Source organism: Anopheles funestus, chromosome 2RL (genome assembly GCF_943734845.2).
Source record: "Anopheles funestus chromosome 2RL, idAnoFuneDA-416_04, whole genome shotgun sequence".
NCBI lineage: Eukaryota > Metazoa > Arthropoda > Insecta > Diptera > Culicidae > Anopheles > Anopheles funestus.
Window position 1 is genome coordinate 24,500,451 of NC_064598.1, and position 13,448 is coordinate 24,513,898.

Consider the following 13,448-nt stretch of genomic DNA (forward strand, 5'->3'; position numbering starts at 1 on the left):
ACACGTCATGCAGCTGGTCTTTTGGTGACCTCTTTTGACTCTCTCTCTATATCCGCTACACCAGGATATATGCAAAGTGTGCATCAAACACAGCAAAACATACGAACCGAACATCTCGTTATCCGACCGCACGATATCCACACGATTCGCTACTGCTGGTGCCAGCAACTAATCCCAAAGTTGTCCATTTAACGGCCAAAAATTAACATCCGCACGCCTGAAGTTATGCAGCGCGGAAGACTACAGGGATAGTACAACCGGCAGCCATTTGTTTCGTCATATGTCTTGACCTCGTCAGTCCCGCGGGCTACAATTGGACTGGACTCATGCGCAGGTTACCGAAGGTAACTTCCGATGTAAAGAACTTTGTTCGACGCAACAAAGGAAGTTCATTATGCATCTGCTGCAGATGGAAACAATCAATGGAATTGTGGAGAAGGGAGTGAAGATAGGAAGGAATGGTCCCAGTGCATACATTCAGCCACCCACCGCTCCCGAATGGAATACAGTGGATGTCCGCTTTTTGGTTGTGTAGTAATCACACCGAGCTTCTCGATGGCGTCTGTAATGGAAGGATAGCTTAGCGGCGAACCTATCCCAAGCAAAGAGCTTTCACTTTGGCAGAGTTAATTGTTTGACGATTGTTTGTGAATTTAGCCACAACCGCAGCAGATTTGTGGCAGCGATTTTCGAGTCAATGTAATGTGGTACAACAAATATCCACAAGAAAAGCCTACAGCAGACAGACGAATGCTCGTGTACCATCATCTACGGGGACTTTGGATTCTGGAAGCTGTAACGGCAACAACCCGACCGAAGGGCAATCTTTGCTCACCTCCCTAGATAAAGTGCCCGGAAAAGCGAATGCGATTAATTATTGAAATGAACCACCGTATTCCGAACCGTGTGCCTTCGGGTGAAATTGTTCAATTTGCCATGGTGCACAAAGGTTTGACAGTGCAATTGTAACGATGACAATGCTCGGATGGTACAGATGTAATGGATGGATGTAACAAATCATTAGATGCAGTGTTGCTATACTTAACGTGCTGGTAGAATGATGGTTTGGTGATGGAAAACGGTGACTGATGAATTTATGCTTCGTTTGGAACTAACTGGTTCTGTTGCAGGTAGTGAGGGTGTTAATGTAGTTGAGTGCTGTTTTAAGTAAAGCACATTTTTTTAATTTATGGTAGTTTGAATGATTTATATTCAAATGAATTTTGAGATGAGAAAAAAATGTAATATAAGAAATATTTAATTAAATTGGTGCTATACCAAAGCATAGCACCAGGTATTGGTGCTGAGGAATGAAAATTATGAAAACTTGGTACTTCTTTTCGGCAAACTATAAAAATGCTAAAAAAAAATTAAAAAGAATTAAATATATAATTTTCTAGTAAGTCAGAATTAATTTTTTTAAATATTTTTTTTACTTTTTTTTTCTATGATGATTATAAAGTTCACTTTAACGATATCGTCTATAAGGGAAACCTTAACTTTAAGATATGATTTACTACATTTACAAACATGAATTTTGACATGACTTTATTCGAAACATTTTAATACGTTCAGAAGTGTTAGTAATGCTCTAGTAATTATCGTACCAATATTCAAACCACCATTTCCAACAATGAAACTTCATTTGAAATTGTTTCAAGAATGTTGCAATAATACCGATCAACTACTAGCACCGCTGGTGTGTAGGGGCCTCATCATTTTGTGGCAACCAGCAACCTAATGAAACAGTTCTCGCACATTCATCACAATGCTTCAATTAGTTCCCATCCGGCAAAGGTGATGCACACGAGTCTCGAGTATCGGGGGGGGGGGGGGGGGGGGGTGGTTTTGAGCACTTATATCCACAAACCACACACATCATTTCGCGATTGGCGTATTGGGAAGTCACTCGGTGAAGCTATTTTCTTTCCTCCCATTAAATTCACCTGACGTATGCGCAATGTCAGTAAAATACCACCGTTAAGGATTTTGGCTTTCTCGTACTGGTAGGAAATACCGTACGTACGCACGCAAGTCAGCGAATGCTGTATCGGCTAAATGTGTTACCTTCATTTGTAGCAGCGTGTTACAGCACACAGGGTGAGTGAAATTTCCTCAACCGGCCTTACACATGCCAGCAAAAAACAAACGGTTACGGTAATGTTTGAATTTAAACTAATCATCGTTATGGAAGGGATGGTGAGAATGCGTTTAATATTCTGCCTTCAACCTTATAGCATCCTGATGAATGATCCTTTAGCTTCATAGTTTAGGAGCAAAAAAACAACATTGGAGCTAACATTTTCTGGCATGTGTACGTAGCTAACATCATTCATTAGTAAGCATTTTTTGTGAGCATAGTTGTGGCATAGTTTCGCAGCAGTCATTTCGTTGATTTGTTGAGGTATTATAAGTTGAAGTATTATAAGGTAACTTAAAATTTACTTTTTAAAAACATTAAAATCTTTCAAAAATTAATTAGATGATGTGTACGGTAATGACCAATCTCGCGAATTTTGGACGAGTTTCTTTCACAGTTTTTTTCTGCTGTATTTATAAGTTTTGAGCGCCCCTGCAACTGAACCACTGTCAACTTAAGCTTAACGAAACCGATCGCCCATAAATCCTCGATCAGGTGGAGCTGGTCCGTGTTGTGAGGTTAGGCATGGTTAGGATTGCCAATTCCGATTTTTTGACCAGTTGACCAGATCAAGCTGATCCTTTCGGCCCAATGCACAATCGAAGAAGTACCCACCGTTTGAATTTCTGTTGGTTCTTCAAGTCGCTTAAAACGATCGCCCGTAACCAGGCTTTCAAATGACGGATTCTCCCATCTCCAGAATTGTCCGAATCTTGTAGAAGTTTCCACAATCGTAACCGGACGACACGAAGTACGGCTATATGGCTGATTTTTGGTTTACTCGTATCTAGCAGATGATTTGAACATTTAGTAAATAAAAGTTCTTTCACTAGCGCTTCTTTAGAGACGGCGAATAATTATACGGGTAGTTCCCGAGATACGGTATCTCTTATAACCGGATTTATAAATTTAGCACCAAAGTAAAGCAAATAAATTAAAATAAAATATGTCACTTTGAAATCACTGAAAGTTAAAGACGCAATGTATCATGATGAATGTTAAATACAATGCTAGAGTTCGGTGCATCAATTCTGTTCGCCAATATTCCAGTTCATTAATCCAGCATGTTCCTGTATCCTTTCGTTAATCAACATCCTTTCGATTTTAGTCACCATACGTCACAGTTAATAATTTATCAAATGATCGATATTGTTTCCAGATTTTTAAATGCCTTTTCTATGCTTTTGAATCGATATTTCACATAAAAACCTGATGCTTTGTTGTTGAGGCCCATCATGTTTTTTCCCTTCTCCCCAATGCTTGTTCATTTAACAGTAAACATATAAAAAAAAACATCAAACCACTGTATCCTTTCACGGTGGTTCTGATACGGTTTTGTAACCTGTTGTCGACAGTTCAATCTACCCTTGGCTAGCGGTCATGCTTTGCTGTAGGTAGTAACACCGGTGGGAGACAAAACATCAACCTCATGTTTATATTTTTCTGTTAGCATACGCAAATTCTTTTTTTTTCGTTGCTTCCTTCCTCATGCCGATGCGTCCTTTTCGCCAACGTCATCACTGTTGCAACGGGCCGTCCGATGCGCAGTGATGTAATTAATTAATAATTATTAGTACGCTCATTTATTCATCCTCTCTTCGTTGTATATGGAGCAGCGTGGAACGTTAGCCAGCCGGTGAGCAAACAGAGTGCGTGCGAGATCTGGATTTTTTTGCTTTGTTTTTACTGTACACTAACTATGGACAAACTCTTGACAACAGTTTAACCCGACCGGGTACTGTGGATGTATTGGCTTGCTTGGAAAGCGCTTCTGATGATGTTGGCCAACCCAGTGGTACCCAATTCATTTCGGATATTGTGTCGATATCTTGCGCTACAAAGCGTGGGTCGAATACCTGAAGCATTCCCCATTTCCCAATTATCTGTCACACGCAAGCACACTGACTGGCTGCACCTCAAACAGAGGGATGCTTCCAGGTGTTTTTTTTTTCGTGCACTACGCTTCGAACAATATGCCATGTCCGGGCCCTACCAGCGCTGACTAGCTGACGAGTGAAATTAAAAAATTAATTCTCCTGATTTCGAGTGCTTTACCGGGCGCGTCCATCCGTTGGAGTGCTGTGAAAATATTCATTATCCTGTTTTGCGAACTACTTGGGTTGATGGGTAGTTTTTTATCTAGCCACGGTACGGTTCGCTGCTTCTGACATGGTACCACCGACAATGGTATATACCGAGCGGGCATCATGCAGGGTCAGGTTTTTGCTAATGGTCAAGGTGCACTTACTCACCACGAACGCATCCGGAACGTTCCGGTACAAGATTTTTTTTCAAGTTTTTAAGCAAACTCAATCCACCTAACTACTATTCAGTAGAAACCATGTTACCTGAACAGGGTGAAGATGTTGTCCGATGCGGCGGCTGAAGAAGGGTTCGGTTCGAAACATTACACAAACCGTACACGCTTCGAAACTAACACAATCCTTTCTTACAGTACGTTTGCATTTTCATTTTCTTTTCGCTCAAAAACCTCAAATTCACTAACTTTCTACGGTGCAAAAACCATCAGCAGCATCATTGTACGGTGCCGACGGTAGAATGGTTCCGTTTGGGGTTTGGCTGGTGAACAAGATAGGGATGCGCAATTGTGTTCTGGCCACTCCACTGCGAGCGAAGAGGAGTTACCGGAGGAAACGAAATCCGTCCGCTAACAAACAAGGCGCCCGGCAGTCAACTTGAGCAAATTAGCAAGCTTGTAGCGAAGTAGTAGTAGCGGTGGATCACCATTTTTCCTGGTTACCCCCTGAAAAGGAAAATCCCACTTGGACTGGAAGGCGTGTAAAGGCAAGATTGAAAACAAACGAATCGGTGCCTCGGAATACAGCGAAAACCAATGAAGCATTTTTAATAGAAGGTTGCTATACCGGTACCACCACCATACCTTGGCACGGTTTTTTTGTTGTGGTTTTTGGCTTGATGCTGTGCCGCTTTCGGTTGTTCGAGATTTGTTTGAGCTACTTAAAAATGTAAATTTGCTCTTTCCTGGTGTTTGTGATGTTCGTGCAAAAGTCAGCCCAAGGTTTTGCTTCAAGGTTTATAAAGGGGGAAAATTTTAGGCGCGCTAAAACTGTGCTGGGGTTACTGTAAACATCATGGAAAGAGAGTAAGGGAAGAGATGAAGGAATTAAATTTATTTATTTTTTAGATTTGTATTTCGATCAAATTATTTGTAGCTCATCACCATTACTAAATGAGAAATATTTTTAACACTTTCATAAACAACTTATAATGTATGTATTATAATGTTAAACTTTTAGTGATTTTTTCTATGAATTCTTTGTACATTTGGAGTTGTTCTGTGACAATAATGTCAGTTCATTGCATTGACAGCTTTGTTGGAACTATAGGATCCACACTCGGATCCACACTTATCCTTGTATTTCTGGAAATGTTCTGCTCCCTGATAGCAGAAGTCTTAATAGTGACTTGTATATAGTGAATAGTGCCGCAGAGACGTAAGATGAAAATCGAGAGCGAAGAGATCTTATCGTTTCATCGACTAAACTAGTGCAATTGATGAAGAAGAGCCTTTACAAAAATGGACATTGTTCTGCCATTGGCTTCTGATGACATAATTCTTCCACGAGAACGAAATCTCAAAAGCGGATGGATAATGGATGGCTCGGAACTCATATTAGGATCGAGTACTTCACATCTTCTAGAAAGGAGATAAACATTGACAGTTCCCAAAAGATTTTCCTGGTGAAGATCTCTTAGTGGTTGAGGATCAGCAACAAATAACTTTCCTATCAGAATTTGATAGGTTATGTGGAATATGGTCCAAAAGTATCTTCCAGAAATTGTTCCTTCCTTCCGAAACGTTCTTCGCCCACTGTTCCAAAGTCATAGCCAAATGTGACTCTTCCATTTCATAAATTAATCCAAAGCACATACTTAATACCTTAACAATACGTCTGATGCTATGAGGTGGAACGAAATGTACAGATTGTTTTTTTCTCGCTTGTAAATAACCATGTTCTTGTTTTTCTTTTCAATTTCAGAGATAAACCGAAAAAATCACCCGCCAATTTGAAGGAGAAACTAAACAAAAAAACAGGCAAACAAACAAGGAAAAAGCTTCACCCTGTAGCGAGGTAAGCCGATCGTGGTTTAACCACCAACTCCGTAGTCCTTTCTTATGATGTGGTAAATGTGCTTTGCTTTATCATAGTTGCTTCCGTATTACCACCGCAACAGCTTCACACGTTTTCCTCTCTGCCGCTGTAAATCTTCTTTTAGGTTTTTTTGTTTTGTGTTTTTTGCTACACACGTACACATCCACACACACACACACACACATGTACATATATGTAAAGGGCAACAGAAAAACTTTATCCCTTCTTACAAGACTTTGTCACCTTTGCTTACTTACTTACTTGCGCGGGCCGGGGTAATGCTTCGCTTATCTCTCTCTCTGTACGGATGTAGCACCAAAAACCATCAAGGCACAACTTTCCACATGACATATGGCCGTTGGGAAAGGCTTTACCTACCTTGTACACAGTCAAACACTCATCGTTACGAAATTTACTTCGATCAGCAAGCCGAAAACTTTTTGCCCGAAACAAAACCCAAACACCTTTCAGGCAAATTGCTTTTCATCAACGCAAATACTAGCTTCAAAAGTACAAGCGAGAAGACACCGCCGTTATGCCAAACCTTGGAGAGCGTTATTCATTACTTATCGTCACCCCATGCGTTACCATGCGTACTCTATATTTGTGTTATCGGTAAAAACCCGAAAACATTCATCTCGCTTACCGATGATTGTTGATTAAATAGATTTAGTGAGTTTGTTATCAAAAGAAAAAAAAACTTAGATACGTACCGTACTGCATGAGTGAAGTTCCTCTTTTTTCGATAAAGAAAATGTACTATTTTGGCTTATTTCAGCTACACTTGAGATCTATGTACATGGGATGGGACATCACTTGAACAAAAATGCACTTATAGTTTACTTGTGTGATCCTTTCTAGAAGCTTTTCCCAGTACAGGATGGTTTACATCATGCTAATAATTCTCCTTCCAACATACAATGGATGGAACTTTCAATGGCAAACATTCGATTAGATTCCTTTGCTAAAGGGAAGAAGATGCTGTGTATGATTGGATTGGATGTAGCGAGTGAAGAAGAATGAAATTCCTCACCAGAGTTTGGTTGGGATGATCGGTCTTGTTTTACAGCTTCCCTATTGTAAACGGACGGCTGGATACAACAACGGCATAACTCATTGGAAGGCATTGGGTAAAACAATGTCATACACAAAAGGAAAAGGATGCTGAATATCTGGACATGGGAACGTTACGGCAGGCTTGGGCATATCCCGTGGAAGTGGTTCTGAGTGGTCTTGGTGTCTAATTTTTAATTTTCCTGAAAGCACACCCAGTTGCTGCAAAACGTTACGGTCGGCTCGTAAGGTTCGGCTCATTTTGGTTGTCATTTCTTTCTGACGTGTTTTTACACACCAGAGCCGGTGAAGGGACGTATCTTATCCTTCCTTTATCGGACTAGTGCAAAAAATAAAACACACATAAAATAAGCTATTTGAAGTTCCTACCGGACCAGATGAATGCGCTTGGTGCTGGAGAGACAGAGAGAGAGAGAGACACAGAAAAACATGTGCTTGATTTTTCCCATAAGCAAAAACCCCTGGACCACTTCTTAAAGTTGAGCGAAATGGCTTACGCTGGCCGGGGCTTTGTCGAACCTGGGAAAAGAAACGGGGAAATGATAGCCTCCGGTTTGCATGTCATTTGCACATTTTTGTAGCTAGCAAGCTCTTCGTTTCTATTAGATGTTGCATTTACTTCTTTTTTTCCCGCCCTTGCCTTGCCACACGGTAATGTGTAATAGAAAACAAAAAATTGAGCGTAGAAAAACGGGGCCCCAGGGCTACTCGTGGGGGGCGGGAAAAAAGCTACATCGAACGTTCCCCGATCCTTACATCTTATGTTTTTTGATGCCTGCAGCATTTGCCTTTGCCAGTGTACGATTCGAACGGTCATGGTAGTTGCTATTTTAGCTCACCGTTGTAAGAAGTTAATTTATTTTTGCTCCCCCCACCTTTTTGCCCATGTTTAACACTTTGCTAACATGTTCCGGGCATATTTTATGAGACGCAGTTTGTTCGGATCGGGATACGTGGAAGACGTTAGCTGCTTTTATGTTCTTTGACATTTTAAAACATTTCCATTTTCAACATCAATTATAATCCATTGCTTGTGTACTTATATACGCTTGCATGTCCTTAACGCACACAGAATAGCTTTATCGTAATTGTAGTAGAAATCAAATTAGTCCATATTTCCCCCGAGGATACAATGACTACGTTAATGAGCAATTTAGTAATGCAATCTTTACAAATGGATAAATAAGTCATAAAATGTACGTGGGAGTCCTATCATCCAGATGCATACATTTTCCCCAAGGAATTTAATCCACTGTTACCCACGATGGATGCATGGTGCGAAGATGGTAATTATATTTCGATGTGCATTTTTTGTTTGTTTCATCATGCTTTCTTTTGCATCGGCACCATCAGTCGCTGGTCAGGTCTGTGTTGCTGGTTGCATTTTAAATGTCACTTGGTGTGCAATTAGCACTGACAGATGTTGCCATCCTAATGACACTAATCAAGCACAACGAGAATAAATGCTTTTTTTATCATTTTATGCTAACTGTAACTAGTAATCAGCTAATTTAACAATCCCATAAACATTTTTTGATATCACTGTACGTTTTGAAACCTTAAATAACTTAGATAACAGTATAATATAACGTATAAAATAACGAAACACATCCTAAATTTTAAGAACACCCGAGTTGGTAAATTTCTATCATGAAAATCACGATGTTACGCTTCATTTTAGTTGAGAGAAATAAAGACAGATTTAATTCGTTCTTGGGCTTAAAAGACGAGAATTAATTTTGGTAATTATTTTCCAGAATGTTAGGAGAAAGTTGTAGTCATATCCTCAAGAAATCCTAATCCTAATTCTAATAATTAATGTCTCAAACTTCAGTTGAAGAACGCTGGAAACTTCATTGTACATCACGTAAAATACACTTTATTTATTAATAAATTATGAAGGATCGCTAAATTTCACAACACGACAATTAGAGTAAGAATTTTTTTTAGGTTAGTAAATTCGATATGAAAATAGGATATTTTACAACCGATTTTCTCACGGTTCATTTTTAATTAATTTATTTAATACAATAAATACAATGTTTATTTTGGCAATTAACTTTTCGCACAGAAGCCTTACAGAATCACAGAATGTCCTTTCAATGCCATGATCTTTTTTGTTTTAATATTTTAACTGACGTTTGATAATCTTCGGTTCATTGAAGAGGTCTACTTAAAATATACCAGTGAGACAAACATAATTTCACAAATTAAACCGGCCATAGCAGGAATCGGAATCTTTCCCTCTTCGAGTCTCTTCGAATTGGGAATTTGTTATTTAATTTTTTGTTTGAGATAGGTACAATTTATTCCCTTTTGGATTCAGACATATTCCTTGGATCCAAAGGTGTTCTTTCTTTAGTGTTTTGTTAAAAAAAAATAAACTCTCTACCATTGTGTCTACTGCTGGGAGGAATAGGAAAAATTCACACGCTCCCCACATTCACAGCATCCAACTGAAGTAAATTAGGTTCGGGGTACACCTCCTCTAACCACGACAGAGGTCGAGGCAAAGGGAATCAGCATGGTGATGGAAAGTAATTTAGGAGTTAGGCAATGTTTATAATATATATGAAGGTGTGTATATATATACAAAAAAAAAAAGAAATCGTAAAACTAAAAGAACTTCACAATTTGCTCACCGCATATTACAATGTGCCTGCGCGCAAGTTATTTCTCACGCAACTGCAACTGTCTAGGTTCGGTGCGTCGTACAAACCGCGAAAGCATACATGGAACAACTCCGGCAGCATTTCGACGGTTACAAAAGGCCCACACAACACGTACTGTGGAGAATATGGAGGCCCGGATACGAAACGGGTGTGCGCCTTTGGGCAACCGTGCACCGGTGTGCACACGCCGAGTGGGTCTATGCGTTATTCATGTCTTTTATCCCTGTGATGTTTGTGTTCAATTATATTGTAACCACACCGTTTACAATTTGCTCGGCAACGTTCGCTTCTTTTTCTTTTTTTTTTGTTGGTTTGGTTTGGTTTGGTTCATGCCTGGACCCGGACGGTAACGGTGCTTGGGCATGGTTTATGTTGCGCGTGCCAAGTGTAGGCTTGTGCACATATTTTACTCCACACCAACCACTGCCGCACGGTGTTTGCTTTGTCTACACCGTACTTGTTGCCGAGAAGGCCTTTTGCAAGAAGTGATCCCCAACAATATGCCACCGGGGGAAGAAAAAAGCGTTTTCACTCCCTCCCCTGCTCACAACCGTACGTTTCAGGTAGATGGGAACGGTTGGTGGAATTGAATTAAAAAATCCTTCATTCTGACAACAAACATAACATAACAAAAAAAATGTATATATAACCATCCTTACACCCCCACCCCCAAAATGAGGGTTTTCCACCAACGCTAGAAAATCAGGCACAGGTTGGCATACGGGAAAAGTAACCACGGGGTTTTCTGTTATTTTTTTTTGGCAAATATTTATTTGCAGACCAAATTCCCGACCAACAAAATTCAAACATCAAACAAAGTACCACAGCCAATCGCAATGGTTTTGGGCCATCCGGTGGAGGAAAAAACCCCCGGTAGGAAAGGGCTCGAAAAGTTAGAACAACGGCGAATTTTGCCACCAAAATCTATCGATGGGTTTTCGTCTCGTTCTCGTGTTATTTGTTTATGGGTGGTTTATTTTTTTTCCTCCCACTTTTTCTAAACTTGCCTCCAAATTTTGTTTGCTTTGTGTGTATTACTTTGTTGGCAGCATCATCCTTCATCGACGAGATTGTTCGATGTACGATCAACAACAGCCAGAAGAATGAAAGTGCTCGAGTGAAACATTTCTTTTTTTTAATGAAACAACCATCAGGTGTGGTCCAATCGGGCGAAAAGTTATCAAATTTTCAGTTGCTGTTTTTTTGGGAAAATGAATGAACGACGAGGTGTGTGAGGTATTACCAGACAAAGTTTATACACAAAGCTTTTGTAAATTAAAAAAAAAAAATCTTGTAAGCTTAGGTAATAATTCAGTCACAACTGGTCTTACATTTTTTTTATTTTAATCTTTATACATTAAAAACTTCTTGCTTTTGTACATCTACTGGAAAATCTAACGGTTTTCTGTAAAGGAATATAATGGTATATTGCTCTTCAAATGTTTATAGTAACCACAGTAATGAAAAAATATATTTTTAACGAAAAGTCGTAGCCTTGTTATCATTCGTAGTTGCAAACGATGTAAATAAAACATTCATTTTAGGTCTTAAAAATACAAACCATTGTTTTCTACGTTCCAGTCCGTAGATAATCTCTCGGCGAAAAAATAACAAAGCAATGTTATCACAGCTGCTTCCCTTTATCTTATGAATCTTAACAAATATTCTTATTAACATCAATGATTGTGAAAAATAAGCAAAGAATGTTCGTTTTTTTGTGATACAAAATGTTGGATGTGTTGATATAGGTATGCTGTTTAAAAAAACATCTTGCGTCGGCCGGGAATCGAACCCGGATCAACTGCTTGGAAGGCAACTATGCTGACCATTACACCACCGACGCTTATTGAGAAAAGGGAGCAAAAATGCTTTCGGGATCACATGATGATATGAAAGTTTGTTGAAATCTATAAACAAATTTGATGTAAAGTTTAACATGTTTAAACATAAACATTTTCTAAAAATTTCAAATTTATCTCAAGAGTACAACAATTAAAAGAAAAATACAATAGTTGTAATAAACGCATAGTTATACTTGTTAACAAAAACTAATAATTTTTTCATTAACGATATGAATATAATACGCAAACATCGTAATATTCTCAATTAATTTATTACAATAGAAAGCTTTCTATTTTTGCTGCTTTTTATCCTATTATATTTTTTATTGATTTCTCTAATTGGGAATTTAAAACGTAAAAAAGGATTTTCAGTTACGATAACGAACGATAACAACAAAGAGGTTATTTGATTTCCAGTGATTTCTGGTCGAATTAATTTTTGAATAAAGATCCTTCATTTTAATTGCTCATTGATCTTTGATTTCTGAACCGCAATTCTTGACCGGCTGAACCGATGAAGCAATTATGAATGAGACAATATTTTGGGGAGAAAAAAAACGTTTCCCTTTTTTTCACTTATATCCTCTTTGTAAAGACACAAAAAAGGACATTCGTAGCAGTGGTAAAATGATATTTGATGCAATTAAAACACGCAAAGCGAAAGGATAGTCCAGTAGTCCAGCCCTCGTCCGCTAATAATGTACTGTGCCCTTGTCGCGCAATCTCATTATGTTTTGCATTCGCTTACTAGGGCCCGCACTGCCACACTAATGAACGTCTTTCCGCTGCTAGGTCACCTTCCGGATGGATTTCCAGCTCAACGAATGGGCCTGATGCGCTAATGATGCATTGGTAAAAGTCCCAGGCTTGGCCAGCATTAGATGTCGTGAAATAATGAAGCAAATTCTTTATTTTTCTTTTCTTTTCACATTTACTCTACGCAAAAAATTGGCTTTTATGTCGAAAAAACAATTTAAAAAATGCCAAATTCTAGACGAAAAATAGATTCTTTCTGTATACAAGCATCCTTGTTTCACTCGTAGCAATATGCTTATGGCATTGCTGCTAGTAAATTAACTTTTATATATAACTCTGAACAGCGTTACCTGCACATAAGGAAGCTGGGGAAGTGCCCAACAAAAAAAAGGAGAAGCTTTGGCTCCAGAGAGGATCGAACTCACGACCTTCGCGTTATTAGCACGACGCTCTAACCAGCTGAGCTATGGAGCCAGATGTGTGGCCGGGTGTTCAAACACGTACACTATGTTAAGGAAGGAAATGAAAAGCAAATCTATGCTAGAGCATAAATCTTACTTTGAATTACGTACGTGGGGTGCTTTTGTTCATTTGGCTATAGTTGAAGTAATGTTTAAAATTAAAGATTCAAAATACAATTGATTTTCTAAAATATATTTTATATATCTACGTAAACGCGTTACAGAGGCGCTATAAGTATAATTACATGTAGAAGTCCCTTTATGTTAATGTACTACATAGTCTTTTCTTTATGACCATCTTCTAAATTGTCTTAAGTATGCTGAATTTGATTGTTGCAACAAAATATCTGTTCAGTTGAAGAATGTCA

General features: G+C 38.8%; 1 protein-coding gene and 2 non-coding genes across 10 annotated transcripts in view; 1 reads left to right on the plus strand and 2 right to left on the minus strand.

Annotated features, from left to right (window-relative positions):
• Positions 1-13,448, plus strand: part of LOC125775215 (polypyrimidine tract-binding protein 1) — a 308,123-nt gene that overhangs the window by 55,732 nt on the left and 238,943 nt on the right. For 4 of the 8 annotated variants that reach the window (XM_049445790.1, XM_049445800.1, XM_049445788.1 and 1 more), the window contains exon 2: positions 6,163-6,255. The exons of the other annotated variants lie outside the window; for them this stretch is intronic. The gene's annotated coding sequence lies outside the window, so the exon portion shown is untranslated. The remainder of the gene's footprint in view (positions 1-6,162; positions 6,256-13,448) is intronic. 8 annotated transcript variants of the gene reach the window in all.
• Positions 11,794-11,865, minus strand: Trnag-ucc (transfer RNA glycine (anticodon UCC)). The gene has a single exon. It is a non-coding gene; the product is annotated as a tRNA-Gly (tRNA).
• Trnai-aau (transfer RNA isoleucine (anticodon AAU)) lies at positions 13,020-13,093 on the minus strand. Its single transcript has one exon. It is a non-coding gene; the product is annotated as a tRNA-Ile (tRNA).